The 19,641-nt window shown below is 46.1% G+C and overlaps 1 protein-coding gene across 2 annotated transcripts in view; it reads left to right on the top strand.

Moving 5' to 3' along the window:
- Positions 1 to 3,545: 3,545 nt before the first annotated feature.
- The window catches only part of ZNF532 (zinc finger protein 532), a 133,496-nt gene continuing 117,400 nt past the window's right edge, over positions 3,546 to 19,641 (top strand). Inside the window, exons 1-2 of one of the 2 annotated variants that reach the window (XM_038743927.1) lie at positions 3,546 to 3,588; positions 5,902 to 6,012. The gene's annotated coding sequence lies outside the window, so the exon portion shown is untranslated. Of the gene's footprint in view, positions 3,589 to 4,036; positions 4,143 to 5,901; positions 6,013 to 19,641 lie in introns of those variants that run through there. The other variant, XM_038743926.1, reaches the window with a different exon arrangement.

Genomic DNA, 19,641 nt, shown 5'->3' with positions numbered 1-19,641 from the left:
GGCTCAGTCTGGGAAGGCCTCCTGGAGGAGGTGAGCTCTCAGTAGGGCCAGTGCAGGCTCAGCAGTAGGGCCAACCTAGAAGGAGCTAGAAATTAATCTCTGGGAGATTTTGAGGAACTCCACCGGATAATCCTTTAGCTGCCCCAGAAGCGTGTTTCTAATCCCTATCCGTGTGAGGCTGGTTCAGAGCTTGCTGAGGTCTCCACCTGGGATCACGTCAGATCATCCCATTGATTATTGTGCTGACTCAATGGGGCTATGATCCAGTAGACTTTCCCAAATTTTCACTGGACTCATTTTTGCTGGGTGACCTCTGGCAAGTCCCTTATCTTCTCTGTGCCTAAATTTCCTCCTACCTGCTCTTCCTCCCCCTTAGATTGATGCCACCATTTGACACAGGGACTTTGACTGACGTTATTGTATTGTAGCTAAACCAGTGCTTAGTACAGTGCTTGCCCTAGAGTAAGACCTTGATAAATATCATTAGTATTGTTATTCTTATTATTTTGAGCATTTCCATTTGGTTGAAAATCATGCTAGAAATGTTGGGGTCATTAAGGAATATAGACTGTACAATCGTTTTTCAAACTGACATCTGTTGGATTCATACAGGTTAATCAGTACCTGAAAAACCCTTGTTATTAAAAAAAAAATAATTTGAATGCCCTGTAGTTTCTGCTCAGCTCGCATGTGACATAATTTTTTGTTGTTTTATGTGCGATACTCAGAAAAAAGGACTAAGCAGTTGATATTTACCTCACCTTCAGCCCCACAGTACTTAAGTATATAATTTTTCATATCCATCTTCCCCTCTACACAGTAAGCTCCCTGTGGGCAGGGAATGTGTCTACTAGCTCTGTTGTACTCTCCAAATCGCTTAATACAGTGTTCTGAACAAAGTAAGTGCTCAGTAAATACCATTGATTACTTGATTGATTCTTAGAAAGGTTATCTCTTCTATTTTTGTGTTTGACACCAAAGCAGGGTGGTATTCACCATGTACACATTTCTATAATGCTGTTATTTCCATAGTGCTGTTTTCTGTGTTTCCCTTTTTTTAATGATCAGATTTTAAGATTTTAACTCTCTGCTAACTCTGGACCGACCAAGCTTTGTTGGTTAGCAAAATGACTAAATCAAATCTTTGTTTTCAAAACTGGAGTTGGGGTCATTTGCATGGAAAATGTATCCTCTTTTTCTAATAGTGATGTATTTATGTATTTTAAAAATTAATATCTTGCACCACTTGACAGTGCCTCTGGGCACTTGTGAGGATGACAAATTGTACTATTAGGCCATTTTTATGTGTTTTAGCCCATCAGGACTCCTACCATTTAGGGAAGAGCTTGATTGAGCATCTTACAGGAACCTAATTTTTTTTTTTTAAAGTGGCAATATTTCGTGACCACCTGGAAATTTCAAAGGTAAAGACCTTTCATGGAAAACACTCAGTTTACATTTATCTGGAGTTCAGAGTTTGGATTACGTTTGGCCAGTCTGAGTCGCCGAGGATGGGCTGAGGGCTCATCCCTGTGATTGAAAGTAATCACAGCTCAAATCTGAGAAATGTTTCTGTAATCTTTACTAGAGAGTAGACACATGATAAAATTAGATGAACTGGAAATTAGGACCAGACTAACAATTCACTGGTTTCTAGACTGTGAGCCTGCTGTTGGGTAGGGACCGTCTATATATATTGCCAACTTGTACTTCCCAAGCGCTTAGTACAGTGCTCTGCACACAGTAAGTACTCAATAAATACGATTGAATGAATAGCTTATCCTGGCATATAGATTATTGTACAATAGTCATTATGTAGTTTAACCCAATCATGCAAATTTACAGAAGGCCACAGCTTGAAAAAAATTATCTGGACTTTAAATCATTCTTCTAAGAAAATTGTATCAAAAATTGAGAATACAACCTCCTGTTTGTTTCCCCTCCGTACAGTATGGTTTCAAGGCATTGATGCTTGAGACATTAGGAAATGTGGGCCTTGCTGGTGGAATTTTTGTGCTTAGGGAGCTTTTGATCATGGAAATATTTATTCAAACTTGCATATAACTGCGAACAACACACACTGTTTCAAATTTAAGACTAGTCACACTTCTGGGTGACTGTAATTGTTCACTCACTTGAGAAGTCTTTCATGCAAGAAGCACTAATTTTAAATTTCATAATACAAAGCCCCCAAACAGAACAATGGATTCCTCCTTGAAGTTAATGTTAGGTAAATAGAATACTTAGTACAAATATATTGAGTGCTTTTCACCTTCAAACTGCTTTGCAAACATGAACTAATTAATCTAATTTAAAACAAACAAAAGGAAATTCATCTTTCCCCTGTTTGTAGTCACCTGGGGTGATTCCTGGAGTTGAGAATCAACTAGGGAAGCAAGGCTTAAAAAGGGGGCTGTGTAAATTCAATAACCAAAATTAATACTCGAAGTGAAGCGGCCAAATGGAGCTTAATGAAACACAAAGTGAAAAGGGCACTCGGGGTAGAGGTCAGGAATGAATTGTCTTCCATTGTTGCTGTTGGGTCATATTTCCAACATTCGCACAATCAACAGCGTTGCTTTGATTTGTGTAGGCTTAGGTGAAGCTGGAGGGCCTGGTAGTTGCAAAGTCAGAGGACAAAACGGGGTAAACATCAGATTTGGCACAGAAAACCTTAATCCCACCTATCATTGGAGAGGGATGGATTTGTTTTTTGGGGGGGAGGCCTTATAAACAGTGGATATGGGTCAGGGCATTGTTTCTGCGGTCGATTCATATGTGTCCACGAATGTCCAGGGGCGCATTCACGTGTGTACACATGGACGATCACATAAAAAGAGGCGCAGTGTGACCGATCCCTCTACCGCTGAACCTTGGAGCTCGAATTTTTGCATCAGGCCTGGTCCCGTCTCATCCCCACCTCCCCGCCCCTGGGGAAGGGGGTTTTAGAAAGAGCACAGAAGGGGAGAAGGGTCCATTCTACACCAGCTCGAGCCTCGGGCCCTTTATTTTCTCGGAAAGCAAAATGGGTGGCTTTTAAACCGGCTGGATTCGCCCCCAGAGGGTGTCCCGGCTTCCTTTGTCACAGGGAAGGGGAATAAAAAAAGGGCTTCCAACACGCACTCCAATAAAAGGCCCCGTCTTCACACTCGGGCGAGGAGTTTAAAATGAATGACTCTGCAGCTTGCCCCATACCTTTTTTTTTTTTTTTGGTTTTGTTTTGCAAGCCACCATTGTCGAGGGAGGTTTGGGCCAGCCTCCCCCTCCTCCTCCTCCTCCTCCCTCCTTCCCTCCCTCCCCTCTTCCCGGCTTCCCGGCCGGAGCCTCCCCATCCCTTTCAACCATCTTTAGCAAGGCCTCGCTCTCCCGGCGGCCGCGGCCGACGAAGGGATAGACTCCGATCCTAAAATGTCTGATTGAAACACGTTGGGAGAGAAGGGGGGGTAAAAAAAACAACCCCAAACAAACAACCTCCACCACCACCAAAAAAAAAAAAACAACCAACCAACCCCAATCCAACCCAAACATCCTCCATCATCACCAGGGCGAGAGTTAAAAATCCAGTCCTCCATGAGTGAGAGTTGACAGGTCTGTCTGTCTTATTTTCAATTCGTGCTAATTAATGGGAGCTGGTTAAGAATAATAGCAGATTGCATGCCTTGTCTCCCTTCTTTTTCTTCTCACCCCCCCTTTTTTTTTTTGCTTTTGCCTTTTCCTCTCCCACCCCCTCCTCCTTTAACCCCCCTCTTCTTCCCTAGCCTCCCTTTTGTTCGCTCGGAGCTCAGGCGGGGGCACCGCACCACCCTCCTAGGCCCGTGCCGCGCGGCCTAGCCTGCAGCCCCGTCCGGGAGCCCGCTCGGGCCCGGGGGTGGGGGCGGGTTGCAGCAGCCTTTGCTGCTGCTGCTGCTGCTGCATCTGCTGCAGCCGCTGCAGCTCCCGCCGCCGTTGCATGCGGCTGCCCCGGGAGCCCGGGCTCAGCCAGTAGTAGTGGCAGCCAGCGGCAAGCAGCGGCTGCGGGGAGGCCGCCCCGCACACGCACAGACCCGGGCAGCGGGAATGCAGATGACACGCCCGTAATATGGAAGCAGCCGCAGCAGCAACAACAACAGCTCCAGCAGCAGCCGCCGACTCACAAAACAAAGGTCATCCGAGCAGGCGGCCCGGGGCTGCGGAGGCCAACCCCGGGTTGGGGGGGAGGTTGGGATGGTGGAGGGGGAGGCCTAGTGGGGGTCGGAGGGCAGAAGTGGGGAGGTGGGAGGGAGCTCGGGGGGGCTTTACATTTGATTTGCCCCCTCCCAACTCGGTCACCTGTGTGTGTCCCCGTGTGTGTGCATATATGCGTGGATGTGGGCGGCTTGGCCGGTCCCATCAGCCTCCCCCCAGCCCGGTGGTAAAAGGGCGCCACTTGGGCTAGGCCCCATAGGCCCGCAGAAGGGCCCAGAGTCAAGCAGCAGCCGCCTCCCCTCCTCCAGCCCAGGCACCGGCCCCTGCTTATTTTAGAGGCGTCTCCGTCCTCCAGAAGGAAAAGAAAGAAAAAAAAAATCCCGACGGAATTCCACGGGGTGAAAGGATTTATGGGTTTCCTCCCCCTCCCCCCCCCCATCCAGGTACTTGGAGGAGGAGAAGGTTGGAGAAGGAACAGGGGTGGTGGTGGTGGTGGTGCCAGGGCTGGAGAAGGGAGGCGAGGGAGGGAAGGGAGGGGGTCGGTTGGGGGTGACATGGGCAGAGAAGATTCTGGTCATCCATCCAGCCCCACTCTGCTGTGGGGCCGAGGCCGCCTGGTGCTGCAAACCCATCCTGTGTAAGGAGATTTCTTTTATTTTTTTATTTATTGCGGGCTCTTTGTTAGCTCCCAACACACATGCACACACACATACACCCAGCTCCCAGCCAGGTTGTGGGAGGTAAGTGGGGAAGAGGAGGGGGAAGTGGATGTGTGCTTGGGGCTGGGGCAACTGGGGAGGAGGAGGAAGAAGAGGAGGAGGAGGAGGAGGAGGTGGTGGATGGAGTCCCCAGGGGCTACGTGAGAGGTGAGCATTTGGGGCTGGGCTGGGGATTGGTGGTGGTGGGGGTTGCTACACAATGACCCCCCCTGCTCCCAACCCCCTCTCCACCCCCACTCCTCCCCAGGACCAAAATGGGGAAGAGCAACCCCCAGTGAGAGCCCCCTGCGCTGATGATTTTCAGGGACTTGTTGGCAACTCAGCGAGGGTTGCCATAGCTTTTTTATGTAGGGTGACCAGAACCGGCTGAAACTGGTTTGAGGCAGATCAGCTCCTGAACACAATGCAGTCACTGAGCTACTACAGTGGGATAGCAGCTTCCTCCCTTCATGGCAGCCAAAAGCAGAGGAGCTTGCAGGAAGGTACCATCCCAACACAGTATGTGAATGCACACTTTAGACACCACACAGCACTGGTATGTGGCTAATATAGTCCTAAAAGATTATGTACAGGAAGGAGGAAAAAAATGTTCAGGTTTGCAGCTTCTGAGATAACTTGGGCTTTTCCTGCCTTTTTCTTTTGCTTAAGGGATGGGCAAGGAGCTGAGATTTATGACCCTTATGATATAAAAAAAATTATTTGTTAGGGTGGGGACACAAGGTTTGTGCAGATTCTTTTTGGACAAAACCAAACCAAAGTGGATTGATGGATTTGTGATTTTTAGATGTGTTTGTGACTGGAGAATGCTGCTTTGCTTGCTGTTTTTCTTTTGCAGGGTATGTACTGTCTTGTGCTTTTCTTTGTAGAAGCTGTTCAAGGGTGTTTGTGTGTATGTGGGTGGGGGGGGGGCAATGACTTTTGTGAAGGCCAAAAGGTGACAATATTGTTCTAGGAATGAGTGTAAGTGCATTGCAGAGATGCTGTAAGGCATACATACTGTCTTTTTTTTTCCTTGTAGGCCTGTTGACTGGGGCTGCTTTTAACCCTTTCATATTTGCAGAGGTAATGAATCCATGTGACAGTAGCTGAGCATTGGCTAAAGTCTTTCCAAAAGGTCAAGGTTCACAAGGTGAGATATGATATTTTGAGCATGAATATTCTGATAATTTGAAGGCTCATGCATTACCCATATGGGCTCTGACTCCTGATTGGCACACTTGGACAGAAACTGTGGTGTGAATTTAAGGAGAAGAAGTACTGTTAATTTTATCCAAATTTAATGGGACTGGTCTGATTGTTTATTACGACACAAATATCAAGGCTGAAAACAATGACTTCATTCAAATGGCATGTGTGGAGCATTTTTACTCCCTTCAGAGGTAAAGAATAGGCCTTGATAAATGGCAAGGGCAAATATTGGATAGAAATCAGGGGCCTTGTGGGAGAATACGCTATTCTGCGTTGCCCTACAGTAGTGCATATTTGGCATTTTTCATATGGCTATATAAAACATAATTGCCTCACCAAATCTAGGCAACCTAGTCATCATTTCTGAATATAGGAGCCTTCAAGTTGCACACACATTTTGTGCCTTCAGCTGGCCAAGTTTATTGTGCTTTTGCCCATTGAATTAAGAGGCCAAATGGAAGTATCCATGTGATTTTTTTTTTCTCCCCTCCCCCTCCACCCCCTCCTTTTTTGGGGTGGGAGGAGAGGGAAGGGTTGGATGGAGGTTGAATCTTCCAGTGGATTATTTGAGGCGGAGATTGTAATGTGGAATACTAATGAAACCCAGAAATGAAAGTGGATGGGCAGTGCCTCAGCTGCCAGGGGATACCTACTTTTAACTCGATGCCTCACAATCAGGGATAATGAAAACTGTCTAGTGTCTGGGAAGTGTGCACTTAGATTTGAGCTGGCATTTCCATTTTACACTGAAATCTGGTAGCTTCGGAGGGGGAGGAGAGCAAGAAGAAAGCAGTAATGAGTAGAGCAAAGTGAAGAACAAAGGCCGTTGGAGCTTACTCAGGAACCCTAAACATTTTGCCTGAAGGGTCCTTGTGAAAAAAAAAAAACAGAACTAACTTCCTTAAACAGGAAATCAGCAACTCTATGGAGTCCTATCTAATTTGATCCTGAAACGAATCATCCATCCTTGTAGTTTAGCTGGATAGGGAAAGACTGAAAGTGAGAGTCTAATGTGAAATGGTGTTTATTGTCATCGAGGTGTTCAGCAGAATAGGCAATCTGAAAAGCCTTAAGAATTCAGAATTAGGTAAGTTGTATGGTCAGTGATGATGTCTGCATTCAAGGGGAACCAGCACTTGGGCTCTCGTATCTGACTGTAGAACATAAAATATTGGGGTAAACTAGCAAACTGAAGCTGACACATTACATTTAGATCAAAAATATTTTATGGCGTGTTGGATATGGTTATAATGTATTTCTCAGATTTGATAGACTAGCAAATAGGTGGCATGATGGAACAAAATGTCTTACAAATCACTATGCTGAAATTGTTCTTCACATTCTACATCATTTTTGAATGCCAGGGGTTCTGTTTGACTAGCAGAATTAGGCTTGCCAAGTATACATGAATCGGCATTGCATTCATTTTTTCCAGTGACACCTGAAATTCATGTTTAAATAAGATCACACAGATTATTGTAGCATTAGGCCAGCAGGCTGTTTGAAAATAAAGGGCCTTCAAATCTTTTTCTCTTCAAGAAATTATTTTTTTGCTGATTTGAGTTCTCGAGTTAATCCTTTATCAAGTGTGGTTTAGGGGCTTTTGAGGAGAAAAGATGTTCACATTCCTTTTTGGGGATTGAACATCAAAAAATGCTTCCTGTTTTATAGTCCTGTTAGTGATTTTAGTTAAGGATTCTGCCCACCCTCCTGGTAGATGGGTTTTTTTTTTGTTTTGTTTTATTTTTTTCTATTGTAGTGTAGGCCAGCCTTTCCAGCTGAACATGCCGTTTAACGTTGGAGGATTGTGGTCCTCTGCTTCAGTAATAGCTCATCGTGGGTCGAGCCTTGTGTTGGGTATTTGATCTCACATTTTAACAATTTGTCAAGTTCCTGGTGTCCTTTTGAAAGGAACAGCTAGGTTGCTAGCCTTGGAAACAGTAGATGTAAATTTGTAGAATACATCATAAACATGTTGATTCCTGGGAGAGTGGCGGGAGGGAGAAAGGAGGCGGGAGATGTTGACACAGACATTTCAGGGCCTGGGCTCTGCTGCTGTTGTGCAGACAGGCCCTGCCTCCAGTCGAGCTCTCCCTGAGATTGCCTGCAGCTGTATCATGGTGCTTGTGAGCGGGAATTACCATCCGGGCTGGAGAAGGCTGCTTCTCTGGCTGGAGGAAGTAAACTGAAAGGAAATGTACCCAGGGCCCTTCCTAAACTTGTTTTTGTTTTCTTTCTGTTTATAGAAAGCCGTTTTTCCATGGTACAAATCCCTGATTTCAAGGAGTTTATAACTTGGGTGGAGCCTGACATGAAAGGAGGATGGATTTTTTTTTTTTCCCCTCCCTTTCCATAAAACATATACTTAGCAAAAAAGGTTATTTGGGCTGTTTTAAAAGAGAAGCTAGGAAGGCAAATAAGAGCTTAATTTGACTGGGATTTTCCTGTTGGCAGCAATCTACAATGCACAATTGAAGAATGAGTGGTCTATTCCCAGTTCTGTTGGTGACTTATCTGTCTCCCTTCCTCATCCCTCCCGAAATGCATCACTGGACTGTTTATATTGGTTTTGAATGACCTTCCCCAATCCTTAGGCTAACACAGGTAAAAACCTGTATCTAGCATGCATTTGATCAGACTTAAATAATAATCGTGGCATTTGTTATATGCTTACTATATGCCAAGCGCTGCATTAAGCCCTGGGGTAGCTACAAGGTAATTAGGTTGGATCCAGTCCTTGTCCCACAAGAGGCTCACAGTCTAAGTAGGAGGGAGAACAGGTATTGAATCCCCATTTTAAAGATGAGGAAAATGGAGGCCCGGAGAAGTCAAGTGATTTGCCCGGGGTCACACAGCAGGCAAGTGACAGAGCCAGGATTAGACTAGTGGAAACAGCCTGGGGGTCAGATGACCTGGGTTCTAATCCCAACTCCGCCACTTATCTGCTGTTTGACTTTAGGCGAGTCCCTTCTCTGTGCCAACTTGTACTTCCCAAGCGCTTACTACAGTGCTCTGCACATAGTAAGCGCTCAATAAATGTGATTGAATGAATGAATGAATGTGCCTCAGTTTCCTCATTTCCTTATCTGTAAAATGGGGATTCAGTACCTGTTCTCCTTCTCTGTCCCCCTTAGACCATTAGCCCTGGTGGCTCAGGAACTGTGCCTGATCTGGGTATTTTTTTTATCTATCCCAGCACTTAGCGTAGTGCGTGGCATATAGTAAGTGCTTCACGGGTAGCACAATTAACATTATTATTATGTCTCCCGACACCAAGGTCAGTGCTTTTTCCATTGTGCCAAACTGCATTCTTCATAGGGCTCTGGACTAGAGCTCATTGCCCACTTCCTTTGAAGAACAAGAGATGGCCCTGGAGGTTAGGAATTTATCTTCGGAGGTGAGTGGGCCTCCAGCAGCAGAGGGTGTGTCAACTCCCTGTCGTGTCAACGATCAGAGGGCAGAAAGGGAGTTTGCCGCAGTGGCCCGTAGCTTTGTCAAGTCTGATGGTGCACCTATTCTAGCAGTTCCACAGTCCAGTAAAATCCATCTTTCATTGTAATCTCAAATTATGCGATGCAGGCTCAGCACGGCTGTCCCTTCCTCCCAACCCCAGCTTGTTTTTTGTCAGAGCCACAGTATAGAGTCCGATTCCTGACGTGCTGTAGAATATCTTGGTGCAGAGGCACGTCGCTCGCTTCCTTTCTGTGGCAGCCTGTTCTGGCTTTGGGCCCCCAGTTCTTCTGAGCAGCAGCCTCGGAGTGCTCCCACCGGCTCAGACCCCTCAAACGGACTCCGAGTCATAGGAGAAGCACCAGAGCAGAAAAAAGGCTCTCACCCCAGCTCCTCCTCTGCATTTCCTTTCTGTCCTAGGCCGGCTGGTGAGAAGGGAGATTCTAACCCCCAGCTTCTCCAAGCCTCTGACACTACCGTCGGTCTTAGCTGTGGTTTGGAGGACCTGGCTTTCAGTTTTTTCTTCCTACCGTGGTTGCTGGAAGATTGGTTTTACTGCTTGCATTGAAAAGCTTGGGGGGAAAGAATTCCCAATCTAGACTTCCATTGAAAACATCCCTCCTCCCCTATCCACCTCCCTGGAAGCATCTCCCATCACACACTGGACTGCGGGAAAGTAGTTATCCCATACTGATACTCTGGAAAATGCTGAGCATGGGCCGAGGCATAGCTGCTTCAGGCAGTGGCCCTGAGGTGTGGCAGCTGTGCCTTAAAATAGAAAATAGGCCATAACAGCATCCTGGGGAAATAGCTCGTTGTGCCTAATTCCTCAGTCCTGGAAACTCTTTTGGCTTCTCTCCTGCAGTCTACTTTCAGATGACCAGAAAGGCAACTTGTAACTCCATGTCCAGCGTTTGACCACCACTGATTTAACTGTTGACTTCCAGAATTGGTTGCCTTAATAGAGTGCCTCTAAAGTGGCTAATAAAGGAGGAACTGAAGATATCAGAAAGGATCACACTTCCCTTATCCTGGGAGGGTGAGAGAATGGTTAAAAAAAAACCCTCCATGTGTGGCCTTTACGGTAGGTTGTAGCTAGATTACAAGGTCACACTTTTTGTATATTAAAAAAACAAAACTTTTGAATTACTGTGTAAATGGAGCAAACAGCCCCTACCAATTAAATGGGAATGTGAGATGATGGAGGCAAAGAATGTTATACACTTGACTAATGTCCATCCCAACCTAGAAGTAATTTGGATTGCTAAAACTGGTAATGAAAAAATGAGTCATGAAATAGTATTTATTTCACCTGTTCGAATTTTTCAAAATTATCTAGCTGTTTCATTTTTATTTCGTCTTGTGACTCACTGCTAGCATGCATTTCATTTCTCAAACAATGGCAAAAGCGGTGATTGAAACCTAGTTGTAGATCGATAGTGTATTCTTAATCGTAGGCACCGACATTTTGGGGGCCGTGAGACTGTGTCGCTGTGGACTTGGCATCGTGGGAAAAATGCCATTAGGTTCCCACAGCTCTCGGGATAGCTTACCCGCTCCTTGGATTTGGCAAGGTATCAGAGGTGAAGGCTACAAGGTGGCTTTACTTTTTACCCTCCAATGGCTGGAGGGTAAAAGAAATAAATAGCTTTAATTTTATTTGTTCTGACGATTTTGACACCTGTCTACATGTTTGTTTTGTTGTCTGTCTCCCCCTTCTAGACTGTGAGCCCGTTGTTGGGTAGGGACCGTCTCTATATGTTGCTGACTTGTACTTCTCAAGCACTTAGTACAGTGCTCTGCACACAGTAAGCACTCAATAAATACGATTGAATGAATGTACAATGCCCCTGGACCCAGGGACCCATGGAGGTGAGTCACAGCTGGCACTAGTGGCACATTTCCCTGATTTCCTACTACCCCCAGCCCGCACACTTCCCTCCTCTAACGCCAGCCTACTCACTGTACCTTGAGCTCATCTAATCTCACCACCGACCCATTGCCCACATCCTGCTTCTGTCCCAGAACTCCTTCCCTCTTTATATCCGACAGACTGATCACTCTCCCCACCTTCGAAGCCTTATTTGAAACACATCTCCTCCAAGAGGCCTTCCCCGACTAAGCCCTCATTTCCTCCTCTCCCCTCCCCACTTCTGCATTGCCCTCACACTAGGATTTGCACCCTCTATTCACCCCTTCCTCAGTCCAACAGCATTTCTGTACATATCTGTAATTTATTTATATTAATGTCTGTCTTCCCCTTTGTAAGCTCGTTGTGGGCTTATTGTGTTTATTGATTCTATCGGTACTCTCCCAAGCACTTAGTATGGTCCTGTATGCACAGTAAGCAGCCAGTGAATATGGTCGATTGGTGCAGAAAGCAGTCTCAGTGGGTGAGCTGCTTCCGGGGGAGGGGGTATTGCTCGAATCTGATTTGGATGAAAGAGGCAGCAGCAGGGGCCCCTGCTGCTTTCCTGGTCCTTACTGGGACTGGGTACAAGGTGAAGCCATCTGTTTTCTTTACTCTCTGCCAGAGTGGCCTGGACATTCAGTGGAGAACCAGTACCTTGAGTGAGGACTCATTTCTTGTAGCATTTGTGAGTGCAAAACATTGCTTATAGAATATATTTCGGCCAAACCTTAATTAAAGTGAAAAGACTTAGAGTTCTGTCAAACCAGTGAAACAGGAAGGTGAGTTTTGGAAGTGGCTGTTTAATTCTGGGCTGGAGTGGTCTTGTGGAGAAACAGGAAAATCAGTAATGAGATAATGATGGTGTAATAATGTAACGTAATAAGAGAACAGTGCTACTTGTTGTGACCCCCTTGTGACTTGGCAAGCTTTCAGATGTGCCCTGGAAATCCTGGGCGCACTGGGCTTTGTTGTTTTGGGCAGGTGTCCCTATGGTCCTGAGCTAATCTCTGCATGGGCGTGAGCCCAGATGTGACTTTTTTCAGGGCACACTGAAGCTATCAAGCAGTGGGAGTGTCTAGAATAAGCAACCTGTGGAGGGGCAAGAAAATCCTTAGTAATGATGAGGAAGGTCAGCATCCCCACTCTTCCAGACTGGAGGAAAGGTGGACCATGTACGTTTAGTGTATCTTAGAACAAACAAGGTTGGAAAGAACTTATTTTAGAAGTAATATCAAAGCTTTGGGTTTTGGCTTTTGTTGAGGCTATAGAAGGTTGCATTGATTTTGAAGGGTACGTGACGTAATAATAGCAGCAGCGGCACTTATTGAACGGCCGCTTTGTGCCATACTCTGTGCTAGGTGGGTGAAGGGGAGTAGAAAAGGAAACAAGGAAAGAAAATGGTATAGTAGTTTGTTCTAGGAACAAGGAAGGTAATCAGGTCCCAAGGTTGCTAGAAAAGTTGGGGAAGAGTGGAGCATCTTGGAAGGGGATGATGTACTCTGTTTTAGACAGGGCATCCTTGGAGAGATGTTGAAGACACAGGATTGGACAAAGGGAATTCATTTGGAGACATAGACTTAAGACACTTTTGGAAACTTCCATTGTAAATTCCTGAGGGTGATGTGCTTTGCTGTTCTGCCTGGGAATGCCTTTATGTTGGAGTGTCTGTTGCTTTCATTCCTCAGCAGTAGGGGGTAAGGAAGGGGAAGAAGAAGTGAAACACTTTAATGGTCAAATCCCCATTAGTATCCGGGTGTGTGGCCTGCCCCCTTCCCTCCTGTTCAAATTCAACCTGGCTTCCTCTGTTAAAAGCTCACCGATGCCTGTCATTGAGGAAAGTGCCCCTGTTGCCAGGACATGCCAAGGGGCTCAAGAGGGAGGACCTTAAGAGAGATAAACCCAGTTCTAAGCCACGTGGGGGTTGCGTTCTTGCAGAACTCTGCATTGTGGAAAACTTGTGGTTCTCACCCCACGTTCCGTGCCTTGCATGTGGGTACCACTGTTTCTTCCTCTGCAATGTATTGCCTGCAGACAGGTTTGCGTTAGAAGAATGTTCTCTGGTTTTGCCATTGTGCTCTAGGCAAAATGTGTAGTAAAAACACTCTTTCTGCCCAGGTGTATTTACTATACAATTCTGATAAGGTGTCACCATCATTCATTGTACACACACCTATACTATACAATACCATAGTTAAATAGACTGCAAGCTCATTGTGAGCAGGGAGTGTGTCTGTTATAAGGTTTTATTGTACTCTCCCATGCACTTAGTGCAGTGCTCTGCACACAGTAAGTGCTCAATAAATGCAATTGATTGAAAATTTGGCTTATGTTTTGGATGAAAGCGCATGTCCTGAGAAGAGACACTATCCTGTTCCATTGACGAGAATGAATACTTTTCTTACACTCTCGTCAGGCGATGAATCAAAAAAGTAAGCACCTGAAGCATTTATTGAATGCCTTCTGTGGGCTGATGCTGCAGCAACTACAGTGTAGCAGGGTCATTCAATCAGTCAGTATTTATTGAGCATTTATTGTGTCCGCAGCACTGTACTAAATGCTTGGGAGAGTACAGTAGAGTAGGTAGACACAATCCATGCCCTCAAGGATTTTTCAAGCTAGTGAGTTAGCAGTCTGGTGATGTTTAGTGGGTGCTGCAATATTAAAGAGAGCAACTGACAATGCTGCAGAATTGCTTCATCTTGTTCTTTTCTCCAGATCTCATTCATGCTGAACCAAACACTCCCAGAATTCAATACTTCTTTAAGATGGCTGGGCTATAAAATAGTAGATGGGTCCTTGTCCTGCAATACCTGCATCGAAGCCAGAGATTACAGTGGTTCTATCTGAGGATGACACTACTAAAATGTGATTACTGGGTGCCTGCAGATAGAGCCCAAAAGATCACCTATTAGCCAACAGAGAGGACAGTACCATGTGTATGAATCAGTCAATCGTTGGTATTTATCAAGTGCTTACTCTGTGCAGAGCCCCGAACTATGAGCTTGGGAGGGTATAATACAACAGAGTTGGTGGTCATGTTCCCTGCCCACAAGAATGTTGCAGACTAGAGGGGGAGACAGACATTCATATAAATAAATTATGGATATGTATGTAAGTGCTGGGAGCTTAGAGTGGGTGAAGAACAAGTGCTTAGAAGCTACAGATCAAAGTGCATAGGCAACACAGAAAGGAGAGGGAGTAAGGGAAAAGAGGGCTTAGTTTTAGGAGTGGAGAGATATGTGGCAAACTTCAGTCCAAGAATCTGATTTGAGCAGCAAGTAGTAAAGATTGGAGTGCGGAGAGGTTGGATGTAGAGAGAGTGGCAAGGAGGCTGATGCAATAGTCTTGCCACTGTATAACCAGAGCTTGAAAGGGGTAGATCCGAAGACGTGGCAGTAGATTGAGAGATGAAGAAGAGCGAGGAGTCAAAGATTATACAGCCGCAGCAGGTTTCAGGGACGGAAAGGATGCTGGTGTTATCTACTGAGATAGAAAAATTAGAAGGAGGAGTGGATTTTGGGGGAAGGTGAGTAGTTTTGTTTTAGATATGTTGAGTTTTAGATGCCAGCAAGCACATTCAGGGGAGCTGTTTTTCACCTTGTAACCTCCCCAATGCTTAGAACAGTGCTTTGCACATAGTAAGCGCTTAGTAAATGCTGTTATTATTATTACTATTAAGATGCAGAATTGCAAGCAGAGCAGTGGTCAGGGCTAGAGAGTTGGATGTGGGAGTAGAGAAGAGTAGCTGAAACTGTGTGAGAGGATGTGCTCCCCAAGGGACTGAGTTTCTAGTAAGAAGAGTAGAGGATCCAGAACAGAGCCTTAAGCAAAACTGAGGTGGAGTGGTCAGGAAGGAGGGAGGAAAACAAAGTTAATTCTGTGTCAGTCAGTAAAACCAAGCCCTGATAGTTTTTGAGGGGTAGGGGGATGGTCCAATAATAACTACAATGATAATGATAATTTGGGTATTAAGTGCTTACTATGTACCAACCACTGCACTGAGGTCTGAGGTAGATACAAGATAATCAAGTTGGATGCAGACCCTGTCACTCAAGGAACTCACAATATAAGTATGAGGGAGATTGTTCATTTTATAGATGAGGAAACTGAGTCACAGGGAAGTTGAATGACTTGCCCAAGGTCACACAGCAGAGAAATAGCAGAGTGAGGATTTGAATCCCGGTCCTCTGATTCCCAGGCCTGTGCTTGCTCTTTCCACTTGGCTAATCAATCAGTCAATCAATCCATGGAATTGATTGAGCTGATACTATGAGCCAAGCACTGTACTAACCGCTTGGGAGAGTGCAAAGCAATATAGTCAGTAGTCAACAATCTCTGTCATCAAGGAGCTTTCAATAATAATAATAATAATTATGTTGTTTATTACTGTGTGCCAATCACTGTACTAAGCGCTGATCAAGTGGGCCCCACTGCTTCTACTAGGACACATCATTTCCACAATGTCAGAGGCAGAAAGAGGTTGAAGAAGATCAGGACTGAGAGTAGCCCTGTGGATTTGGCTAAATTGAGGTCAGCAGTGACGTTAGAAAATGCACTCTGGTGAAGTGAAGTGGTCGAAAGCTTTGAATATAGTGCGGTGAAGAATGAAGTAGGTGGAGAGCCCGTTGTTGGGTAGGGATTGTCTCTATCTGTTGCTGAATTGTACTTTCCAGGCCCCTAGTACACTGCTCTGCCCACAGTAAGTGCTCAATAAATATAATTGAATGAAAGAATGAATGAAATAAACATAGCTGGAGTATATGACCCGTTCAGGAGCTGGTGTAGGAGTGGGAGCGGGGAGATGAGGATAATAGCTGGAGGGGGCCATGGATTGAAAGAGCACTGTTTTATGTGGGGGAGGTTTGAGCATGTTTGAAGGCGGAGAAGGAGCAATTGAAGAGTGAGAGGTTGAAAGTAGCAGTGAGGGGAGTGGGGAAAAAATGATTTTAGGAGGTGAAAGGAGACAAAGTCAGAGGTGCAAATAAGGGCAGATTTGCTGCTGCAGGAGCTGCAGGGCAGGGCAAGGAGGTGGGAGAGGTTTGTTAAGTCCACTCCTGATGGTTGTGATTTTTCCCAACAGCGTAATTGGTGAGGTCATTTGGGGTTAAGGTGTGTATGTGTGGTGGGGACGGGACCTTAGGGCCTTCAGAAGAGAATGGAAGGATCAGAAAACATGGTGGCACTTGGAGTGGGAAATTCATTCAGTCGTGTTTACTAAGTGCTTAGTGTGTGCAGATCACTTAAGGAGCAGTAGCAGGAATCATGTCTTCCTAACTCTATTTTATTTTATTCTCCCAAGTGCTTAATACCATGCTGTGCACACAGTAAATGTTCCAAACTCCTTGAACGAGTTGTCTACATGCGCTGCCTCGAATTCCTCAACAACAACTCTCTCCTCGACCCCCTCCAGTCTGGCTTCCGTCCCCTTCATTCCACGGAAACTGCCCTCTCAAAGGTCACCAATGACCTCCTGCTTGCCAAATCCAACGGCTCATACTCTGTCCTAATCCTCCTCGACCTCTCAGCTGCCTTTGACACTGTGGACCACCCCCTTCTCCTCAACACGCTATCTGACCTTGGCTTCACAGACTCCGTCCTCTCCTGGTTCTCCTCTTATCTCTCCGGTCGTTCTTTCTCAGTCTCTTTTGCAGGCTCCTCCTCCCCTTCCCATCCTCTTACTGTGGGGGTTCCCCAAGGTTCAGTGCTTGGTCCCCTTCTGTTCTCAATCTACACGCACTCCCTTGGTGACCTCATTCGCTCCCACGGCTTCAACTATCATCTCTACGCTGATGACACCCAGATCTACATCTCTGCCCCTGCTCTCTCCCCCTCTCTCCAGGCTCGCATCTCCTCCTGCCTTCAGGACATCTCCATCTGGATGTCTGCCCGCCACCTAAAGCTCAACATGTCGAAGACTGAACTCCTTGTCTTCCCGCCCAAACCTTGTCCTCTCCCTGACTTTCCCATCTCTGTTGACGGCACTACCATCCTTCCCGTCTCACAAGCCCGCAACCTTGGTGTCATCCTCGACTCCGCTCTCTCATTCACCCCTCACATCCAAGCCGTCACCAAAACCTGCCGGTCTCAGCTCCGCAACATTGCCAAGGTCCGCCCTTTCCTCTCCATCCATACCGTTACCCTGCTCGTTCAAGCTCTCATCCTATCCCGTCTGGACTACTGCACCAGCCTTCTCTCTGATCTCCCATCCTCGTGTCTCTCTCCACTTCAATCCATACTTCATGCTGCTGCCCGGATTATCTTTGTCCAGAAACGCTCTGGGCATATTACTCCCCTCCTCAAAAATCTCCAGTGGCTACCAATCAATCTGCGCATCAGGCAGAAACTCCTCACCCTGTGTTTCAAGGCTGTCCATCACCTCGCCCCCTCCTACCTCACCTCCCTTCTCTCCTTCTACAGCCCAGCCTGCACCCTCCGCTCCTCCGCCGCTAATCTCCTCACTGTACCTCGTTCTCGCCTGTCCCGCCATCGACCCCCGGCCTACGTCATCCCCCGGGCCTGGAATGCCCTCCCTCCGTACATCTGCCAAACTAGCTCTCTTCCTCCCTTCAAGGCCCTGCTGAGAGCTCACCTCCTCCAGGAGGCCTTCCCAGACTGAGCCCCTTCCTTCCTCTCCCCCTTGCCCCCCTCTCCATCCCCCCCATCTTACCTCCTTCCCTTCCCCACAGCACCTGTATATATGTATATATGTTTGTACATATTTTTTACTCTATTAATTAATTAATTTATTTATTTTACTTGTACATATCTATCCTATTTATCTTATTCTGTTAGTATGTTTGGTTTTATTCTCTGTCTCCCCCTTTTAGACTGTGAGCCCACTGTTGGATAGGGACTGTCTCTATATGTTGCCAATTTGTACTTCCCAAGTGCGTAGTACAGTGCTCTGCGCATAGTAAGCGCTCAATAAATGTGATTGATTGATTGATTGATTGAATAAGTACCATTAATTGACAGATGGATCAGAAAGCAGCTGAGCTATACCAAGAGTGTGGAGCTTAGATTGTGAGCCCCATGTGGGACCTGATTATCTTGTAGCTACCCCAGAGTTTAGTACTGTGCTTGGCACATAGTAAGCACTTAATAAATACTGCAGTTGAGTGAACTTATAATGGCAGAAGTCATCCACGTCCTCCCCCTGGCCTGGAACGCCCTCCCTCCACACATCCGCCAAGCTAGCTCTCTTCCTCTCTTCAAAGCCCTACTGAGAGCTCACCTCCTCCAGGAGGCCTTCCCAGACTGAGCCCCCCTTTTCCTCTCCTCCTCCCCATCCCCCCACCCTACCTCCTTCCCCTCCCCACAGCACCTGCGTATATCAATCAATCAATCAATCAATCGTATTTATTGAGCGCTTACTATGTGCAGAGCACTGTACTAAGCGCTTGGGAAGTACAAATTGGCATCACATAGAGACAGTCCCTACCCAACAGTGGGCTCACAGTCTAAAAGGGGGAGACAGAGAACAGAACCAAACATACCAACAAAATAAAATAAGTAGGATAGAAATGTACAAGTAAAATAAATAAATAAATAAATAAATAGAGTAATAAATATGTACAACCATATATACATATATACAGGTGCTGTGGGGAAGGGAAGGAGGTAAGACGGGGGGATGGAGAGGGGGACGAGGGGAGAGGAAAGAAGGGGCTCAGTCTGGGAAGGCCTCCTGGAGGAGGTGAGCTCTCAGCAGGGCCTTGAAGGGAGGAAGAGAGCTAGCTTGGCGGATGGGCAGAGTATATGTTTGTACAGATTTATTACTCTATTAATTTTATTTGTACATATTTACTATTCTATTCATTTTGTTAATGATGGGCATCTAGCTTTACTTCTGTTTATTCTGATGACTTGACACCTGTCCACATGTTTTGTTTTGTCTGTCTGCCCCTTCTAGACTGTGAGCCCGTTGTTGGGTAGGGACTGTCTCTATATGTTGCCAACTTGTACTTCCCAAGTGCTTAGTACAGTGCTGTGCACACAGTAAGCGCCCAGTAAATATGAATGAATGAATGAATGAATCTCAGAGCCTAGATTTCCACCCTATGTCTTCAGCCACCCGAGCACAGGAGTGGGGGAAGTAAACTTTGGCAGTCCCCCAGGGCTGGTGGGGGTTGGTGGGATGAGAGCAGCAAAGCGAGTTGAGATTCATGGAGAGGACAGAGTTCACATCTAGGGCAGGAACTTCTGGTA

This window comes from Tachyglossus aculeatus, chromosome 3 (genome assembly GCF_015852505.1).
Source record: "Tachyglossus aculeatus isolate mTacAcu1 chromosome 3, mTacAcu1.pri, whole genome shotgun sequence".
Lineage (NCBI taxonomy): Eukaryota > Metazoa > Chordata > Mammalia > Monotremata > Tachyglossidae > Tachyglossus > Tachyglossus aculeatus.
The sequence above is the reverse complement of the archived record's forward strand: the minus strand, read 5'-3'. Positions and strand labels throughout refer to the sequence as shown.